Source organism: Mobula hypostoma, chromosome 6 (assembly GCF_963921235.1).
Source record: "Mobula hypostoma chromosome 6, sMobHyp1.1, whole genome shotgun sequence".
Lineage (NCBI taxonomy): Eukaryota > Metazoa > Chordata > Chondrichthyes > Myliobatiformes > Myliobatidae > Mobula > Mobula hypostoma.
The window spans coordinates 59962708-59981694 of NC_086102.1; the positions used below are offsets into that span (position 1 = coordinate 59962708).

The 18987-nt window shown below is 41.0% G+C and overlaps 1 long non-coding RNA gene across 1 annotated transcript in view; it reads left to right on the forward strand.

Moving 5' to 3' along the window:
* The window catches only part of LOC134347552 (uncharacterized), a 126710-nt gene extending 108599 nt beyond the window's left edge, over positions 1-18111 (forward strand). Inside the window, exons 2-3 of the long non-coding RNA XR_010018186.1 lie at positions 16798-16847; positions 17479-18111. This is a non-coding gene — a long non-coding RNA (uncharacterized LOC134347552). The remainder of the gene's footprint in view (positions 1-16797; positions 16848-17478) is intronic.
* Positions 18112-18987: the final 876 nt, after the last annotated feature.

The window sequence follows — 18987 nt, forward strand, 5'->3', positions numbered from 1 at the left end:
TAAGGGAGGAAGTGTAAGGGCATGTGTAGCACTTGTTCCGCTTACATGGATAAGTGCCAGGAGGGAGATCAGTGGGGAGGGATGGGGGGGACGAATGGACAAGGGAGTTGTGTAGGGAGCGATCCCTGCGGAATGCAGAGAGAGTGGGAGAGGGAAAGATGTGCTTAGTGGTGGGATCCCGTTGGAGGTGGCGGAAGTTACAGAGAATAATACGTTGGACCCAGAGGCTGATGGGGTGGTAGGTGAGGACCAGGGGAACCCTATTCCTAGTGGGGTGGTGGGAGGATGGAGTGAGAGCAGATGTACGTGAAATGGGGGAGATGCGTTTGAGAGCAGAGTTGATGGTGGAGGAAGGGAAGCCCCTTTCTTTAAAAAAGGAAGACATCTCCCTTGTCCTAGAATGAAAAGCCTCATCCTGAGAGCAGATGCGGCGGAGACGGAGGAAATGCGAGAAGGGGATGACGTTTTTGCAAGAGACAGGGTGAGAAGAGGAATAGTCCAGATAGCTGTGAGAGTCAGTAGGCTTATAGTAGACATCAGTGGATAAGCTGTCTCCAGAGACAGAGACAGAAAGATCTAGAAAGGGGAGGGAGGTGTCGGAAATGGACCAGGTAAACTTGAGGGCAGGGTGAAAGTTGGAGGCAAAGTTAATAAAGTCAACGAGTTCTGCATGCGTGCAGGAAGCAGCGCCAATGCAGTCGTCGATGTAGCGAAGGAAAAGAGGGGGACAGATACCAGAATAGGCACGGAACATAGATTGTTCCACAAACCCAACAAAAAGGCAGGCATAGCTAGGACCCATACGGGTGCCCATAGCTACACCTTTAGTTTGGAGGAAGTGGGAGGAGCCAAAGGAGAAATTATTAAGAGTAAGGACTAATTCCGCTAGATGGAGCAGAGTGGTGGTAGAGGGGAACTGATTAGGTCTGGAATCCAAAAAGAAGCGTAGAGCTTTGAGACTGTCCTGATGGGGGATGGAAGTATATAAGGACTGGGCATCCATGGTGAAAGTAAAGCGGTGGGGGCCAGGGAACTTAAAATCATCGAAAAGTTTAAGAGCGTGAGAAGTGTCACGAACATAGGTCGGAAGGGATTGAACAAGGGGTGATAAAACAGTGTGAGGTATGCAGAAATGAGTTCGGGGGGCAGGAGCAAGCTGAGACAATAGGTCGGCCAGGACAGGCAGGTTTGTGGATCTTGGGTAGGAGGTAGAAACAGGAAGTGCGGGGTGTGGGAACTATAAGGTTGGTAGCAGTGGATGGGAGATAACTTTATAGCTATATCCACTACTACTAAGAAATTTGTGCCCATGAATGGTCTAGAAAATACTCTGCCAGTGTAATACAGACCATTCTGAAGGCTGGAGAGGGCTGCTGTTGGCATCTTCTGGAAATGTTGGCATCCCAAACAGTGCTTTGCAAGCTACTTGGTTTGCTGATCTATCACATGCCACCAGACTAAGCTTCCAGCCAATGATTTCATTTTGACTATGCCAAGATGATCGGCATGTAGTCTCTCCAACACACTAGCTCTCAGCTTGAACAGTAGAGCAAATCACAATCTCCACATAAGGCAAACTCCATCAAGGGCAAGTTCAACCCAGCACTGGTATAAATAGGGCAACTAGAATTTTTGCTGCACATTCCAGCTATGTTGTATTGTCACGTGGACCTGAGACAGTATGGGGTCTTTTCTGGTTTCTCTTTGGATCATTTCTTCTGTAATAGGGAGACCTTCAATTTGCATTAGGGAGAATATATCAAGAGGAATTTCCACTTTTATGAAATTTACAGTTATTTCCTTTTCAGAGGATAAAAGGGACAGTCTATCAACATTGATGAATCATAATGAACACAATCCAGCACAATTAGTTGACCTCCTGAATTCGATCATCAGATTGTATCCTCCAAGAAACAGAGTCCATCTCTGCAATTGTGCTGCTGCTGTTGGTGGAACACCCTTCTTTGGGTTGAAAATGGACAGCCAGTGTCCAATTCCATTTTAATTAACTTGCCACTCAGTTTTCTGGTGTAAGCCATATTGTTTGTCTCTTGTTAGTTTTCACACAGTAAATCTGCAGGCTACTCGATCCTGTGTCACTCTTATCATTATCAGATTTTTTTTATCAACCATATGCAGACTAGCGCTCTTTTTAAAACTGCATTTACTTTTAATATTTTTCTCTTCTCTGCGTGGTCCATTTATTTTTGTCTGTCTGATATGCTTTTTAATATGTGACCTACTTTGTTGTATTTCAGCAAATTTTGACTTTAAAACAGCATTGATCTGGTGTATATGAGCAGCTGCCACAACAGTTAAGCAATTTGTTCAGCCAGGCTGGTTTCTGTTTATAAGCTGCAATTTTGTTCATGCTCATTTTCATTCCTGACTGCAACTCACTTGCATCTCAGATTGCAGATTACAGCACTTTCAACTACTCAGTTAAATATGAATTGTGCTTCAGTTAGGAATCACTTTTTAATGCTTCCTTGTAAGATTCCACAAACTAAACAATCTGTCAGTCCATTATCAAGCTCATTACTGAACTGACAATGCTCAATTTCATTAATTCAGTTATGTAAGATGAAATGGGCTTTCCTTCATTTTGATTCCACTTATGAAACCTAAAGTATTTTGTAATTAACAATGGTTTTAGCTTGAAATGTGCCTACATCACATTCTAGATTTCAGCAAAGCTTATTTCAGCTGGTTTGGTTAAAACAGTTAAATTTCTAAGCAAATCTGATGTTTTCCACCTTTTTCACTCAGCACCATTGGCTATTTCACTTGCTTCAGAGTTCTGCTCAATTCTTTCAATATACGTCATCTGGTTATCTGTTGTGCAATGGAATGCATCTATTTTTCCAAGATAGCCAGCCATTTCTGTTTTTTTATATTCATTATTATTATCACCCAGTACTCATTGTTTATGAACCCGTTTGCATACTTGTTGCTTGTTAATTTCTTCTGTTTTCTGACTTTTTTTGAACTCAGATATCTCTCCCCGCTTCCAAAGGAAAATGTGCCATGCTTCATCAGATAGGTAGTCATCTTGGATTAATTTTAAAACTTCCTCATCGCTATTATTCTGTTTTGTAACTCCAGAAACTAATCAGTAGAGAAACACAGGAACTGGGACCTTATCTGGTGTTTATTCTGGCATCTTCCCCCTGTCCTGAAGAAGGCTCTTGGCCCGAAATGTCAACTGTTTATTTATTTCCATGGATGCTACCTGACCTGCTGTGATCCTCCAGCATTTTGTATGTGTTTCTTTGGATTTCCAGCAACAGCAGAATTTCTCTGTTTATCGTTATCTACTTAGTTTTTCTTCCTTTTGTTTAATGAGGCGCTCACATAGAACATGGTGGTGTAATGACATTTGCCATTTATGCACTTCTTACATATAACCCATTAAGAATTATGTAAACAAACAAACAAAATATTTACAATATTGCTCGAATATTAAGTACACTACATCCATCACCATAATAGTGCTCATATCTTTGGTAGACTTCTTGAATCAATGCTTCACGCATGTGGGCAGGAGGCATTTGCTTCTTATCTTTTTTTCAGGGCAGCAAACGCAAACTTTACCTTTATTATCAGCTTTATAATTGTACCGTGTTGGAAATCCTTTTGAATTACCTTTAGTAGTATTTAGGGAGAAATTTTAAAACATCATCTTGGTTATTTTTTTATTTGTTGCTTTCAAAACCCTGGCTTTCCATACCACATTAAGATCCATCCCAACAGCTTGTTTTGCTTGTTCATTTATTGGCTAGTTTATTACCGTAGCTATGTCAGAGGACTGCAGTATGTCCTGGGATGTGTAATGCCCGCACTAACAGTCTAGTCAATAATGATTCATAAATATTTTTCCATGTGGGAAAAATGTGGAAGCAGTTTACCTCTGTGTGTCCTGCATCCAACAGTTAACCAGATGGAAACATCTCTTTCTACCACATTAAAAGATTCAAAATTTCAAAGAACGTTTATTATCAAATTATGTATATAGTATGCAACCCTGAATTCGCCTTCCCCACAGAGAGTCATGAAACAAAAAAATCATGTAACCAATCCATTCAAAGGAAAGCATCAAACATCAAACCCCTTCCCCCACGTACAAATAAATCGCCCAAACAGCAGCATAAAAACAATCAAAAACACAGAAGGCATATTACAGTACGGTTCAGCTCAGTATTTATTATCTGCAGTCCACCCGATTCAAAAATCGTCCAATAGTTGTTACGTACCCCGTAACTGGGTTGCCAAACCAGCAGAAATGGATCACTCAGTTGGAGTCTGGATTACTAGAATTAAGAAAGTTTTATTAAAGAAACAAGCAACACAGTACTCTAATCAAAAGGATAATAAATGCAACAGTTCAGCAATGATAAACACACATGTACACAGAATTAAGATAACAGGATCAATCAAGCTCTATCGTTGTCTAGGGGTAAATGACCAGTTTCAAAGTGACGCAAAGTTCAGTTCAATTTAGTTCAGTTCAGTTCGCAGTAATCGCTGCCGTGGGAGATGGACAGTGGGGAGAAGGAGAGACAGAGCAAAACGAATGAATATTCAAACGGCTTCCACACACAGACCTTCGATATTCTTTGCAGTCAGCTTTCCTGCAAGCCCTTTGTGATGTCATCTGAGGTCACCGACCGTGACCCCTCCGTTTCCAGATACGATCGTTTCTCTGCAGTGAACCTGGCACCCAGGCAAGGGTGGACACACATCAGGTTCCCGCCGATCGTGCCTTTCCATCCTGTGCGTCTATGGCTTGATCCCGCGACTAGCCGTCCAAAACTTCCCACCAACTTGTGGGAGACGCACCGCTTCCAGGGTCTTGTTACTTCAGGGTGTCGTGTGTGTCTTGCCTTAGCGAACCTGTCCCTTTTTATCCCCCTGCTGGGGTATCGGCTGTCCATCACTTCAAACAGTTCAGGGTTCAAAGGGGGAGCCGATCTTGACAGCTCTCCTTCCGTTACTCTCTCCCGTCCCTTCATTAACATCTCCAAATGCTGCTCCATTGTTTTCCTTATCTCTCTTTCTCCTGAAGACAGGTGGCAGACCAACTGCTGATCCCACTAGTGCCAGCCCAGGCCAGCTAACATCTTAATTTATGTGTATTCTCGTCACATAGTAGTAACAAAAAAAGAACAATCAGAAGTAGGACTAGAAATAGAACATAACAAAAATGGAGTTAGTGTCCAAATCTACAATCCACATCGATTAAACCTTGCTCTGCTCTGTCCGCCAATCAATATCATCAAGGGAGAAAGCGATTACTCAAACGTAAGGGCCTTCCCTTGCGGACATCTTCCTGGGCTGCAGCGAGTGAGGGCTTGATAGACGGCACTGAATGCTCACACCACTCTGCCCTTGCGTCAATGACCTCAATGTTCTCAGCGCTTTAATGGATAAGATCAGTGAGAGATGGAGTCAAACATGGACCCACACCCCGTCGTCAGGCTTCCTGGCCTCCAAGCCACATACTTTGGCCAAAGCCTTGTGGAACCCTGTCAGAGACAGCAAAGCACCAGATCCCTGACTGAACCAAAATCACATTGCCAGAACGTAAAGAACAGTGGTAGAACAATTTTTTGAAATAAATACAAGCTGTAAAAGAAGTAAAGCACAAACTTGCAGAATGAAAGTTTTTGTCGAAAGGTTTATTGCTTGCTGAACTGTACTCATCAAATTTTCTCATGATTCATAATTTTTTGGAGTAAAAAGGCTTTGAATTTTTGCAGTTTATATCTGTCATAATATTTTGACAATTGAGAATTGTCAGGAGTTAAAGCTCTAGCATAACTCAGTAGGTCTAGGGCTGATTGTAAAGATTTTAGGGTCTTTAGATATCCTGCTTGAGGGACTTTTTGTCTAACTTCAGGGTTTAAACGACACCCTGATTGGTAATTGTCATACGTAGGAAATTTATTTTTGTACGACAGAGCTGTAACTTTTAATATTAATTACATTGCCTCTGTTGGTCACTTTCAAGAAGCGGGTGTGACCAAAAGCCAGATCTATGTAAGATTTATCCTTTTACGAGTCAATTCTTGCAGCATTTGTTGTGATAAAATTTGTTGTATCAAAATGGCAGGGTCAAATTTTGCCAACAATATCAGATTTGGCGTATGAATAAGCCTGTATCCTATTCGTCAGATGGAGCATTTTAAATAGAGTTGTTGCTAAAATTCTCCTGTGCAGTTTTAATTACATAACATTAACCTTCCCTTTCTTTACTTTTTGTTTTCCCTGATCTGCAGGGATGGAGTGCACATTAGGGATGGACCCTGTCCCTTTGCAAAGTTAGAGGGGGAAGAATGAGGTAGGCCTTGTGGCACGTGTGTAGTTGCAAACACTTTTCCATAATATCGATGAGCCCTCTGAATTTCCTCTCTGTCCTGGAAGGAGTATCTTGGTCTAAGACTTTCTTCCGGAAAGAAAGTCTGTGGAGCTAAAGGTCATGGTCTATACCTATTGTCCAGCCATCTAGGCTGTGAGTGAATATCTCTTCCTAACACAGGCAGTCTCAGGGAAATTGATATGGGTCACCAGGTTCTATCACATAAAGATGTGGTCTCCACCCATGTGCTTGGTTTTTATCTACAAAAGGGCCAATTTGTTGTATCCAAGCACAAGTTATTGCTACATTGTTAGGATCTGGTACAAATTGTGCTGGTCTGAGTTCAGTAGGTTGTATAGAGGGGTTTGGTCTGTCTAATCTGCATCCTTTTTATGTTCTATCACTTCATCATTCCAGTCTCTGACATGAAGAATAAAATATTAATCATGTTCAATCTGATAGTATTCCATATTTCTGCTATTTAATTAACACATTTATCATATCGACCAGCTTTTTTCTAGACAATTGCTGGAAACCAGGATGTTAACCATTTTATAGTACTCGGTGCAGTGCCATAGCACTTGTCAATAATGTTAAATAATATTTTTTCTATATAATGTTTTTATAATAATGTGACCATGTTGGATGCTAGTTGTAATGGTATTAGATTTACTGATCATGAAGTTCTAAACTCAAACATAGACTTTAAGCCCTATCGGATGTAAATAACCATCAATACTCTCAATGGAGGGAGATTATATTGTAACTACCCAATCTTCAAAGACTAATGTCCTTCCCTGTTTATTCTCCATGGTGGATTGCATCCAATAACAACTATTTGATCTGTGGGTCCCCTTTCCCTACCAAGGAGAAGATACTTAGAGCTGACAAAGTGGTTTAAAATACAGCTCATTTATTTACAGTGATACACATTCAAATCCACACAATCCTCTTAAAAGACATTTAAGACCCACAGAGCATTTCTATCTTAAACATTTCTCATTTGCAAACCATTTCTAAAACACAAACCATTCCCAAACCATAAAGCACAAAACATTTCCCAAACATAAAGAATTAATAATTTCCAAAACACAGATACAAAGGTGCAGACAAACAAGTTGTCTGTCACAGAAATTGAAGCTGGAGGAATGGATTCCAGTTCTTACATGCTTCTTGATGTTCCTTTGCCCTTTCCTAGTAAGTCTGAGCTGTTCTCTACATTTATACCCCTGAAACACTCTGGTTTCCTTGGCTGCATAAGTCTAGAGAGGACACCCTCAAGTCCTGCCAAACTTGTGAGATTGAGACAGCTCGATCCCACCCCAAACCCCAGTTTGTGTGGATGCTGTGTAATTTGCTACCCTGTTAGAAATTAGTGCCACGAAATAACAGAGTGTATTGCATACGATTAAAGGAATTCTATTTGTGAATCTTAACTAAACTAAAGGGTTAGTAAAGAATAATAGAAAGAAAAGGGCCCATTCTAATTAAACAGCCAAATGTGCACAAGTTGGAGCTCACGTTGAACTTCTCTGTCACTCACTCTGGGAATCGGTCAGCACGAATGCCCACACCACCTTCCGAACCTCGCTCGCAATCCATTTCGAACAAACAGATCTCCCACCGGATCCCACCGGATCGTGCTATTATTGGTTCTCCCCAGCGTCTTCTCTCTTCATCTCCCATTGAACAAAAACTCCAAGCCCAACCTTAGTGTCCCTCACCAGAGTAACCTCCCCTTAATTCAACCATCCTAATTGGCTGCCACACCTTTCTCCTCATCTCTTATCTTCAACAATAACCCAAACAAGCTGAAAACAAGCTGCTCTTACAGAACTGCCCAAAATGAAATACAGTAAAAATATGAATTAGGGCATTACACCCCTTTTCTCCCACTTGAGTGACTTCACAAGCATGTGATATTACCTTAAATATCCTTTTAGCGCAAACAGCCTAAAAATATTTTTTGGAGACATAGATCTTAGCTCCCTCACACTAATGCTGTAAATCCTACTTCTGAGTACCTAAAACTTTCCAATTATAAACACATAAGTTATTGATGTACTAAATGATGTTATCCATCTGGTTCTGCAAGCTTCCTTGAACTAAGCAACTTAAGAGTCAGCTTCTGTGTCTGAAACAATCCAAATTAAACAACCCATTGTCTTACACTCTACTCTTAAGAATAATAAAGCTGATGCAGTGACTCTTTACAAGCAGAGCAGATTTGCAAAGCTGTTCTACGAAGAGTGCTTTTTTAAAAAAATGTCAATTTGATTACTGATTTAGATTTGCATTTTAAGAACTGAAGACTGACTTCCATTTACAACCAGAAGTTAAACAAACTGTTAGTTGAAACTTTACTTCCATCTGTTCTTGATCTTACAAGTGGCAGCTGCTTGTGTTTATAAAGCAAGCTTAGCAAAATGACATCTCCTACCAGGGAAGTGAATATCATCCACACCTTGACCATGCCTTTGCGGTCCTCACCACGGATGCTACAGTCCTCAGTATCTTCCTTTACGCCAGGAGTTGAATTACAGCCAGGTGATCGACCTTTCCTAAGTGTGGGCATAGGTTTGCCTTCTTAAAAAGACATTACTTACTGAAGTACCCATGGCTATGACTGTAGCTTTCAGCTGTAGTAGTCCTAAACAGGAATACTTGTTGATTCCCTTCAGATCTGCACACAAGAAGTCACCACTTTCCAGCACCATCTTAGTCAGTAGTATTGATTGTAAACCAGAAGATGGAATAGTATGTAAACCATTTGTTGACCAGGGCATAGACTGAGTTTAGTTATGTGCATAGACTGGAGAAGATAGGACTGGTTTCCTTGAAACAAAGGATATTGCAGGGAGTACTGAGAGTGGTGTTTAAAACGATGAAGGGTATAAACAATGTAGTAAGAGAGGAACATCTTCCAGTCAAGAACCAGGAGCATTAGAATCAAGGTGAATGACAAAAGAACCAAAAATGACAAGAATAAAAATGTTTTGCAAGTCTAGTGATTAGGGCCAGATTATCCTTACTGCCAAGGAATAGTGGAGATGGATTCAATTGTAGCATTAAGTATCTGAAAGAAAGGAATTTGCAGGGCCATTAGTAGAAACTAGGAAAACAGGATTAGCTAAATTGTTCTTACATTTAACCAGAACAGATTTAATGGGGCAAATGACTACCAGCACAAGTGGCACATGCGAGCTCGATTGCAATACTTAAGAGAAATTTGGTTAGGTATGTGGATGGAAGCAGTATGGAGGTCTCTGGTCCCAATACAGGTTAATGGGAGTAGGCAGTTTAATTGGTTCAGCATGGACTAGATGGGCCAAATGGCCTGTTTCTGCGCTGTACTTTTCTATGACTCTATGACTCTTCCATATTGCAACTATTCTGTGTTTCTGTTAAGGGTGGAGTTGAAATGGACAGGTAAGGATATCCAAATTCTGAGAGAGCATTGAAATAGTGAATGTGGAAGTGATAGAGCCATGGATTAGTATCATAGTGTAAATGTAGACTGGCACAAAACAAGCATAGTGATGTGAAGGTGATGTGTTTGGAAGTCTGAAATGTAAGATCATGCAAATCTTCGTGCATCAATAATCTACTTGTTTTTCTTTAGTTTTAGTGTCCTTAACTTTAAAAGTATGAATTATTTGCAATATCAGAGTAAATTGAAAATAACTTGTAAATGTTCTTTCCCATTTCATAGAAGCATAAATATCTTTTGCAATCTATTGGTGTTACATCAATCCTCTAGGGACAATATTAAATTGCTCAAGTTTTACAATTCTCTTGCTGTTTTTAATTTATATGTTAGCATCTTTTTAGTTGGATAAAGGATAGATGATTAGATAGGAAACAACAGGAATTCTGCAGATGCTGGAAATTCAAGCAACACACATAAAAGTTGCTGGTGAATGCAGCAGGCCAGGCAGCATCTCTAGGAAGAGGACCAGTCCTGACGAAGGGTCGCGGCCTGAAACGTTGACTGCACCTCTTCTTAGAGGTGCTGCCTGGCCTGCTGCGTTCACCAGCAACTTTTATGATTAAATAGGAGTGATTTTACAATATTGGCAAGTTATAATTTCTCCCTAGTGCTTTCTTACATATAAACGTAGTATTGTATAGTTTGAATGAGGATATGAGGCAATCCCATGTTCACCTTACTGATAGAATTGTGCTGTTAGTCAGACAAGTATTGAAAAATGGGATCTATGTTTTATTAATCTCTTGACACATACAATCCTACAAGGTTATTCTGTGTGAGATTTTAATGGCTGTGTTAATCAGACCCAACTATTGAAGTGTCCAGCAGATTTGGTAATAGGTGTACAAGCACAACTAAGTAACTTAAGCCTAACTTATTATCATAAATTAATAACACAAATAAACAACACAAAATACTATGTAGCATGTCACAAAGATTTTTGGGCTTATGATTCTTAGTCACCACTTGATTGTTACTGTTGAGGGAACTCCGAAATCTGACTCATGAGAACACCCCTGGGTCTCAGGCACCGATCACAATCCCAGACCCTGTTGAGGTCCAAAGAAGATTTTTAAAATGGCCCAATATACCCACAAGCTTCATAAGCATGGAGCAACCATAAGACAGTCAACTCCTTCTTGCTACAGTCTGTATTTTTTCACAACATATCACGTGTTCATTAACACAATCCTCATAAATTAATCAGACACTTTAATGGTCACTTCTCATTATCTCATAGCACGCAACATTCCCTGGGCTCACACAGTATGTTAAAGCTTACATATAAGCAATAAGCTCAAAGAAAGAATCCAGCTATCAATCCCACTTGACAGACACTGTACAGGCCTACAGACCCCACATGCCAAGAGTTAATAAACAGTTAACTTTGTCATTCAACCTGACAAACATTCATTCATTGTTTACAAATCACATATGCTACAAAGATGTTTTATTTGATTCATACCTCATGAGCTCTTCCCTTTCTAATTATCTGTGAGTGTCGTATTTATATTCATGACCAATTTTCATTCACCTGCTTATTCATAAATCTAAGGTTTTACTAGAGATTCATTCACCACATGTTCATTCTTCAGTAAGAAAGAATATAATTCCCTTTTAATGTGCAGCTGAGCATGCTATAGTCAATATCCAAAAACAAAATGCAACTTTGATTCTTAATAGTGCAGACTAAAATAAAAAGGGAGGTGGAGTAGGAAAAGTAAAATTTGGAAGGCAATATAATCCAGAGTACAATTGGTTGCTTTGCAACTTTCTGGATGATGATTGCAGTTATATGGGAGTGCAACAAGTAATTTGGAACTCTCCAGAAGGTCATAGAAGGCAATCATAAACATTCTGTCCCATCTCTTATTTGACAGTACCTCCAGCTCAAGGGTGACTTGCTTCCACTCTGATTTTGTGCATTGTGGTTAATGTGCAAACTGCAGACGCTTCCTTCAGTGGGGAGGATCGCAATACCAGAAGCAAAGACACATTTGCCTAAGCACAAATCTAAACACACATTTGCCTGCCCATCAAATTCTACCCTTGACAGAGTCAATGGATTCCAATGGATGTCATTGTCAACTCAGAACAAACAACATATCTATGACCCTAATGGTCTAGATTGGTTTTTAGTCTATCTCAGTACATGAGAAAATAATAAACCAATTTACCAACTTAGAAGAAGAAAAGGTTTCTAACTTGCATTCCATCTGGGTGAGAACAGGCTCAAGTGAGAGAAACGGAGGCTCAAAGTAGGTTTATAGTAAGTTTTTTTGCTCTTTCTTTATCTAGTACTACATTGTTAGTGTGAAGAGAATGGATCCAGGGTTAGTGGTATGTTTTTTTGTGTGAGATGTGGGAACTGTGGGAGACCTCCAGTCTTCCTGATAACCACATCTGCATGAAATACATTGAGTTACAGCTTCTTAGAGACCATGTTAAGGGACTGGAGCTGCACCTTGTTGACCTTCGGTTGGTATGGGAGAATGAAGAGATGATAAATAGGAGCAACAGGGAGGTAGTCACCCCAAAGCTGCAGGAGGCAGGTACCTGGGTGACTGTCAGAAGAGGGGAATGGAATAGGCAGCCAATGAAAAGCACCCCTGTGGCTGTTCCCCTCAATAATAAGAATTCCACTTGGGATACCGGTGAGAGGGGTGAACGACCTAACAGGAGGGAGCCACAATGACCAAGATGAGCACTGAACTTGTCTCTGTGTCTCAGAAGGAAACAAGGAGACTCTACAGACATAAAAGGGGCAGCAGATGATATGTTGCACCCCCCTAAGTACCAGGATCAGAGATGTCTCAGATTGGGTCCACAGCATTCTAAAGTGGGAGGGTAAGAACTAGAAGTCATGCTACATATTGGTACTGATGACGTAGCTAGAAAAAAGGAGGAGGTGCCGAAGAGAGAATATAAGAAGTTAAGTAGAAAGCTGAAAAGCGAGAGCTTCAGGGCAGCAACCTTTGGATTACTGGCTGTGCTACATGCCAGTGAGGGTAAGAATAACAGATGAATGCATAAATGTTTGGTAGGTGAATATGTGGCTGAGGAATTGGTGTAGGGGGCAGGGTTTCAGATTTCTGGATGATGGGATCTCTTCTGAGAAAGTATGACCTGAGAAAAAAGGATGGGTTACACCTGAACCCGAGGGGGACCAATACCTTTGCAGGTAGGTTTTCTGGAACTGTTGGTGAGGGTTTCAACTAATGAACCAGTAGGATGGGAACTGGAGTGATAGGGCTGAGGCTGGGGCAGTTGGTATACAAGTAGGTGCAGTGTGTAGTGAGATTGTGAGGAAGCGCAGGTAGATAATAAAGGATAATAACAGTCAGTGGGATGAGTTGAAGTGTAACATGACAGCAAAATCAAAAAGGGTGATGAATACAGGACTGAAGGTGTTATATTTGAATGCATGTAGTATACAGAATAAGGTAAATGATCTTTTAGTGCAGTTAGAGATTAGTAGGTTTGCCATTGTGGGCATCACTGGTCATGGCTGAAAGAAGATCATAATTGAGAGCTTAGCATTCAAGGATACATATTGTATCAAAACGACAGACAGGTAGGCAGTAAATGACATGGCTGTGTTGGTAAAAATGAAATCAAATTCTTAGGAAGAGGTGATTTAGGATTGGAAGATGTAGAATCCTTGTGGGTACAGTGATGAAACTGCAAGGGTAAAAACACCCTGATGGGAATTACATACAAGCCTCTGAACAGTAAGCAAGTTGTGGGCTACAAATTACAACACAGATAGAAAAGGCATGTAAAAAAGGCAAACAACACACACAAAATCTGGAGGAACTCAGCAGGCCAGGCAGCATCTATGGATAAAAGTACAGTCGACATTTCAGGCCGAAACGCTTTGGCAGGACTGGAGAAAAAAAGCTGAGGAGTAGATTTTAAAGGGGGGGGGGGAGAGATAGACACTAGGTGATTGGTGAAACCTAGAGGAGGAGGAATGAAGTAAAGAGCTGGGAAGTTGATTGGTGAAAGAGACGGAAGGCCATGGAAGAAAAAAAAGGGGAAAGGAACACCAGAGGGAGGAGATGGGCAGGCAAGGAGATAAGGTGAGTGAAGGAAGAGGGGATGGGTAATGGTGAAGGAGGATGGGAGGGCGACATTGGGGAAATCAGTTTGGTGCTGGATTCCAAGAGAGGAAATTTGTAGAATGCCTATGAGATGACTTGTTCTTGAGCCACATCAGTAAAGGTATTTCCGGACTGGTGTTGTGCAGTGAACCAGGTTTGATTAGGGAGTTTAAGATGAAGGAGGCAATAATCATACCATGATAGAATTCACACTGCAGTTTGAGAAGGAGAAGATAAAGTCAGATGTATCGTATTACAGTGGAGTGAATGGAATTACAGAGGCATGAGAGGGAAGGTGGCCAAGGTTTAATTGGAATGGAGCTAGGGATGACAGCAGAACAGCAATGGCTGGAGTTTCTGGGAGCAATTTGGAAAGCACAGCAAATTCAAAAGTGTCAAGGCCAGAAGTGAGTGTGGTTGGTATCACTAAGGAGAAGGTGTTTGGTAAGCTGAAATGTCTGAAGATAGATAAGTCACCTAGGCTAGATGGACTACACCCCAGGGTTCTGAGAGAGGTAGCGGAAGTGATAACGGAGCCATTATTACTAATCTTTTGAGAATCACCAGAAATTAAGACAACTTGTATCACCACTACCCACAGACACCATTCAGCTCACTTAGCCTGACCAGCCCACAATTCAGCCAGGGCCAATGGTTCTGTTGTTAATGACCCAAACGGTATCAGTTCATGCATATTAAAAACCATTGGGATGCTCCTAAATCCCACAGGTGATTGAGTCAGCTGGGCAAGGATTCCTCCCCTAGCCACTGGTGCAGCCCTTGGCCTAAATCCTGTAACTCCGTGGTAGTGTAGTTACAGAGAGTGATCTCATTTGTGGAAGGAATAGCCACAGCAGCTTGATTTTGTTCATCAGCCTTCTGGCATTCCTCTTTAACTTTAACGTGTCTGAGGGGGCAAGCCTCAATTGCATTATTTCCATCATGATCCGAATCATCATCATACCAGATATCCCTGCCCCAAGTATCTAGGTCCTCCATCAGGACCATAGGTCAGACCTTTACAGGATCCACTGTCATGCAGCTGTGCTGTATGCGGTGCTTTTGCATTACGGTAGCCAATCTACATGCTGCAGCCACTTGGTTCGCCTCAGGACACTCAGTTCATTCTCGTGCTGCACAAGCTTTTTCACTTAAAATAGATATCTGATAACTCAAAGAAACCAACATGTGCAGCAGTCGTTTGTTTTCCTTAGGGAGTTCAACTGTTTGCGTACTCAACTTCCAGGACACAGTCATAAAATTCCACCATACCTGAGGCAACAAATCACTCTTCAAGGGAAAAGCCATACACCTAAGGTATTGTGCTCCTAAACATGGAAGGTTAATATCAGACTGTTGGCCAGAAAGAATGACAATCTACAAATCAGTGAATTCAAATGAATCAAGGACAGTAGAAACAGACAGGTGAATTGTCTTTGTTCTTGCTGCATGCTTGGGGATGGAAGATGTCATTTTGTGAAGACACTCTATTCTCCATTTTGTGAGCTTGACGTGCAAAGCTTGATCAATGTTTTAAAGAACACACAATGATTCTTCAGGTAATCTGCTGATCTGGAGATCATTTCCAAATAACAAGTTATTTGTGAGATGTTCTTTGGTTGGCTATAACATGCAAGTTTGTGAATGTTGGGGTTGATGCCTGGCTGAAGTGACTCGAGCTCATTGCTGATTGAGAACAAAGAGCTATAAATTATCGACTGTCACTTGATAGGAAGAAGGTAATAAATGGATGCTGGCGTGGAGCAGAGCCAATAACAAGATGTTAAAAGACAGACACATGACCTGTGGCCAATGACACTGGAATGCGATATTTGAATTAATAAGGAATGGATAGAAAAGTTGATGCTTCATGTGTGTTGGTAGCAGTAACTTTGAAGAATAACCATCACAGATACAAGTGTAAGCAACCCTGTGAAACACGTGGCGCGTGAATTGGAGCAACGAGGAACGCCTGGGCAGCATAAATTCCCTTGCCCGGTAATACCTTTGCTGTTCTTTGACTATTCAGGAGAGTCAGGGATACCTAGCGTGTGTGTACACAAGGTATTTAGTGTATGAATTCACATACTTATTAGTTTAAACAATAAAGGTACTTGTCAGTAAATACAGATCTCTCTGTGCCTCACTAATCATCGCTGTAATTAGTAAGTTTTTTTTTCAACAGGACAATTCAGCAAATACCTTCTCCCCACATCTAGGAGGACATCATTAACTCAAGCCATTAGCCAGAGATCCAAAATCCTCAGAGTTATCCGGGGACCTGGTAAGTCTTGGGTACAGAATCACTCAACTTGCTCAACCACCTCCAAGTTTTTCTGGACCCCGCTGGCAGCACCAAAGTATAAAGAGCTGGATGAATCAGACCCAACCTATTCAAGTGTCCAGGAGATGTGGTAGGAAATGTTCAGCCCCAACAAATAACTTGTAAGTCTAATTTATTATCATAAGAAAGAAAGCACAAATAAACCACACAAAATACTATATAGCGAGTCACAAAGATTTCTGCAAGATGCAAGCTTTCATGGCTCATGACAACACAGAAACAGGCTGTTTGGCCCACCACATAAATATTGATCTTTTTGTGAGATAACTGGTCCAGGCCACTCCTCTTAAACATTAGCTACCATTTGCACTGAAAACTGATGCTCCTTTCTTGCCTTTCATATTTTTTTCTTTGTACAAGACAATAGTTTACTATTGTTTTCAAAACTGTTTTGAGCTCCTTTCATTGATTAGCAGCTTGTTTTTTTAAGATTTTAGAATTGTTTTCATAAAGTATAGTTTGTATATATACATTTTCAAAATATGTCTTTACTTTCAAACAGTGGTCAACGTCAGAAGAATAGAGAAAAACAACTCAAAGACATGCAGCATGGTAAGTTGATAAATCCCCCCTAGTGTGTTGTTGAATAGCAGAATCCAGGGAAAGTTTATGGAACTGCAGGAAAAATAAAATGGAGTGATCGTAGGAATTGTGTAAATGAGTCTTTGATGTTCAGTGTAGATTTGGCAGACCGTAGAGTCTGTTTCTGTGCCATATTATTCCATGGCTTTATAACCGCATACATTAAATACAATAGACAATAGACAATAGTCTGGAATAGTCTTAGAAAATGCCAGAAATACTTAGCAGCGTTTCTGAGGAGACAAAACCAGTCTTAGTGCTTCAAATCAGTCAGTTTACTTTGGAAATGGGAAAATTAGAGACAAATTAGGTTTTTGAGATAGAGGTGAAGCTGGAATAAAGGTAAATCCATGAAGATTGGAGGCAGGAGAGATTACATGACAAAAAGGTTGATGGTGTAAGGTGAAAGAGGCTGCTAATGGGAGAAGTAGGTGATCAAAAAACAGTTTGGGAGGGGAAAGCAGAATAACTATATAAAGGTACCCAAAAAAAGAGTGCTAGAAATCTGGAATAAAAATGTTGGAAATACTAATCATTTAAAGTTGTTGAACTCATTCTTGACTAGAATGTGACTATGTGCTTATGTTTGGTTTCTTTGAAGCACTTTAGGATTGCAACTCAAGAATAGACAGAACAGAGTGAAGTTGGACAGAAAATTCATGGTGCAGATGACTGGAAGCTCTAGTCACGTTGTACAGTGAAAGAAGGCCTCCTGTCAAATAATTATACGGGGTCTGATTTTGGAAATGTGTTTTGTCTCTCGCTTCTCCCAGTCATAGAAAGCTCATTGATCTGAAACATCGCCTGCTTCATTCTTTCCAGAGGAATGATTGATTTTCGAAGAAACTTCCAACAACATGTGGAAAAGACTGCATGAATCTCATGAAGCCCCCTTATACTGGATGTCTCTGGAAAACCGGCTCGTTGTCCCTCACTAATAGCCACTGGATTCTGAAGCGATAAACCCACCTTTCTCCAGCCTCATACATCTACGGTGTATATGACTTTGGTCCTGCCAAATCTGTGTGAATCTGTGTTTCTGTGAATGCTATGTGATTTACAGTCCCCAGCAAGAAATAACAGACCGGACACTGCATACAATTAAAAAGAAGTATATTTAAGAATGTTAATTTAAACAAAGTGTTATTAAATGAAAGAAAGAAAAGAACTAAAAGGGCCCATTATTCTTAAACAGTCAAGTGTGTACTTAATTTGGAGCTCATCTTGAACTTGTCTGTCACTCAGGCACTGGACTCTCAGCACTAACCACCTTCCGAACTTTGCTCGAAATCCATCTCAATTAAGTGGGTCTCCCATGGGAGCATTGGTTCTTCCTTCTTGAAGCCATTCCTCTGCACAAAGCACCTTATGCAACAGGGATGACATCCTCAGCCACCTTTTCCCCGTCTTTTTCCAGCTCCCACCAACAAAGACCTTCAACCCAGCATTCTCCAGAACCTTCTCCCAATTCCACTATCCTGATTGGCTGACAGCACATTCCTAAATTGTATAGCAAGCCTCTTATCTTAGCTCAAACGGAAGCAAGCTGAAAGCGGAACAGACTGCTCTTACAGAACTGCTAAGATGAAATACCTACAGCATAGCAATAAAAATCTTAACCGGGGCATTATACTCTACCCCCACCAAAAGTAGTCATATCCTCATGGCTTTGAACCTTATCAACTCATCACCAATATACAGTTTTCATGGGAATTTTGTGATGTCAGGGCCTCCAACCCATTTGTCAATGGTAGTGACATCTCACCAGGGGGATATCCACAACAGTCTGTTCCCCTGGCCAGCCTATCTGGGGGCTTCCTAACTCTTTGAAACCGCCTCATCCCATCTTCAGCTCCTCCAGCTTCAACCACCCCTTGTAACCCTACCTGTCTACTATAGGGTGCCTCTCTCTGTCTACCACCCATGTCTTCTGGCAGCTCAAGCCCCCCTGCTCCGTGACCAAATTTAACTTCCATCAGTTTAAGCCAGTGCAGCCAAACATCCTCACCCTCTGCTGGTGCTAACCAATGAGACCTCTCGAAAAGGGGTACCCTTAGTCCTTCCAATATTGTGGCAAGCACTTCTGAAGTAGCCAACATCAGCCTTGTCA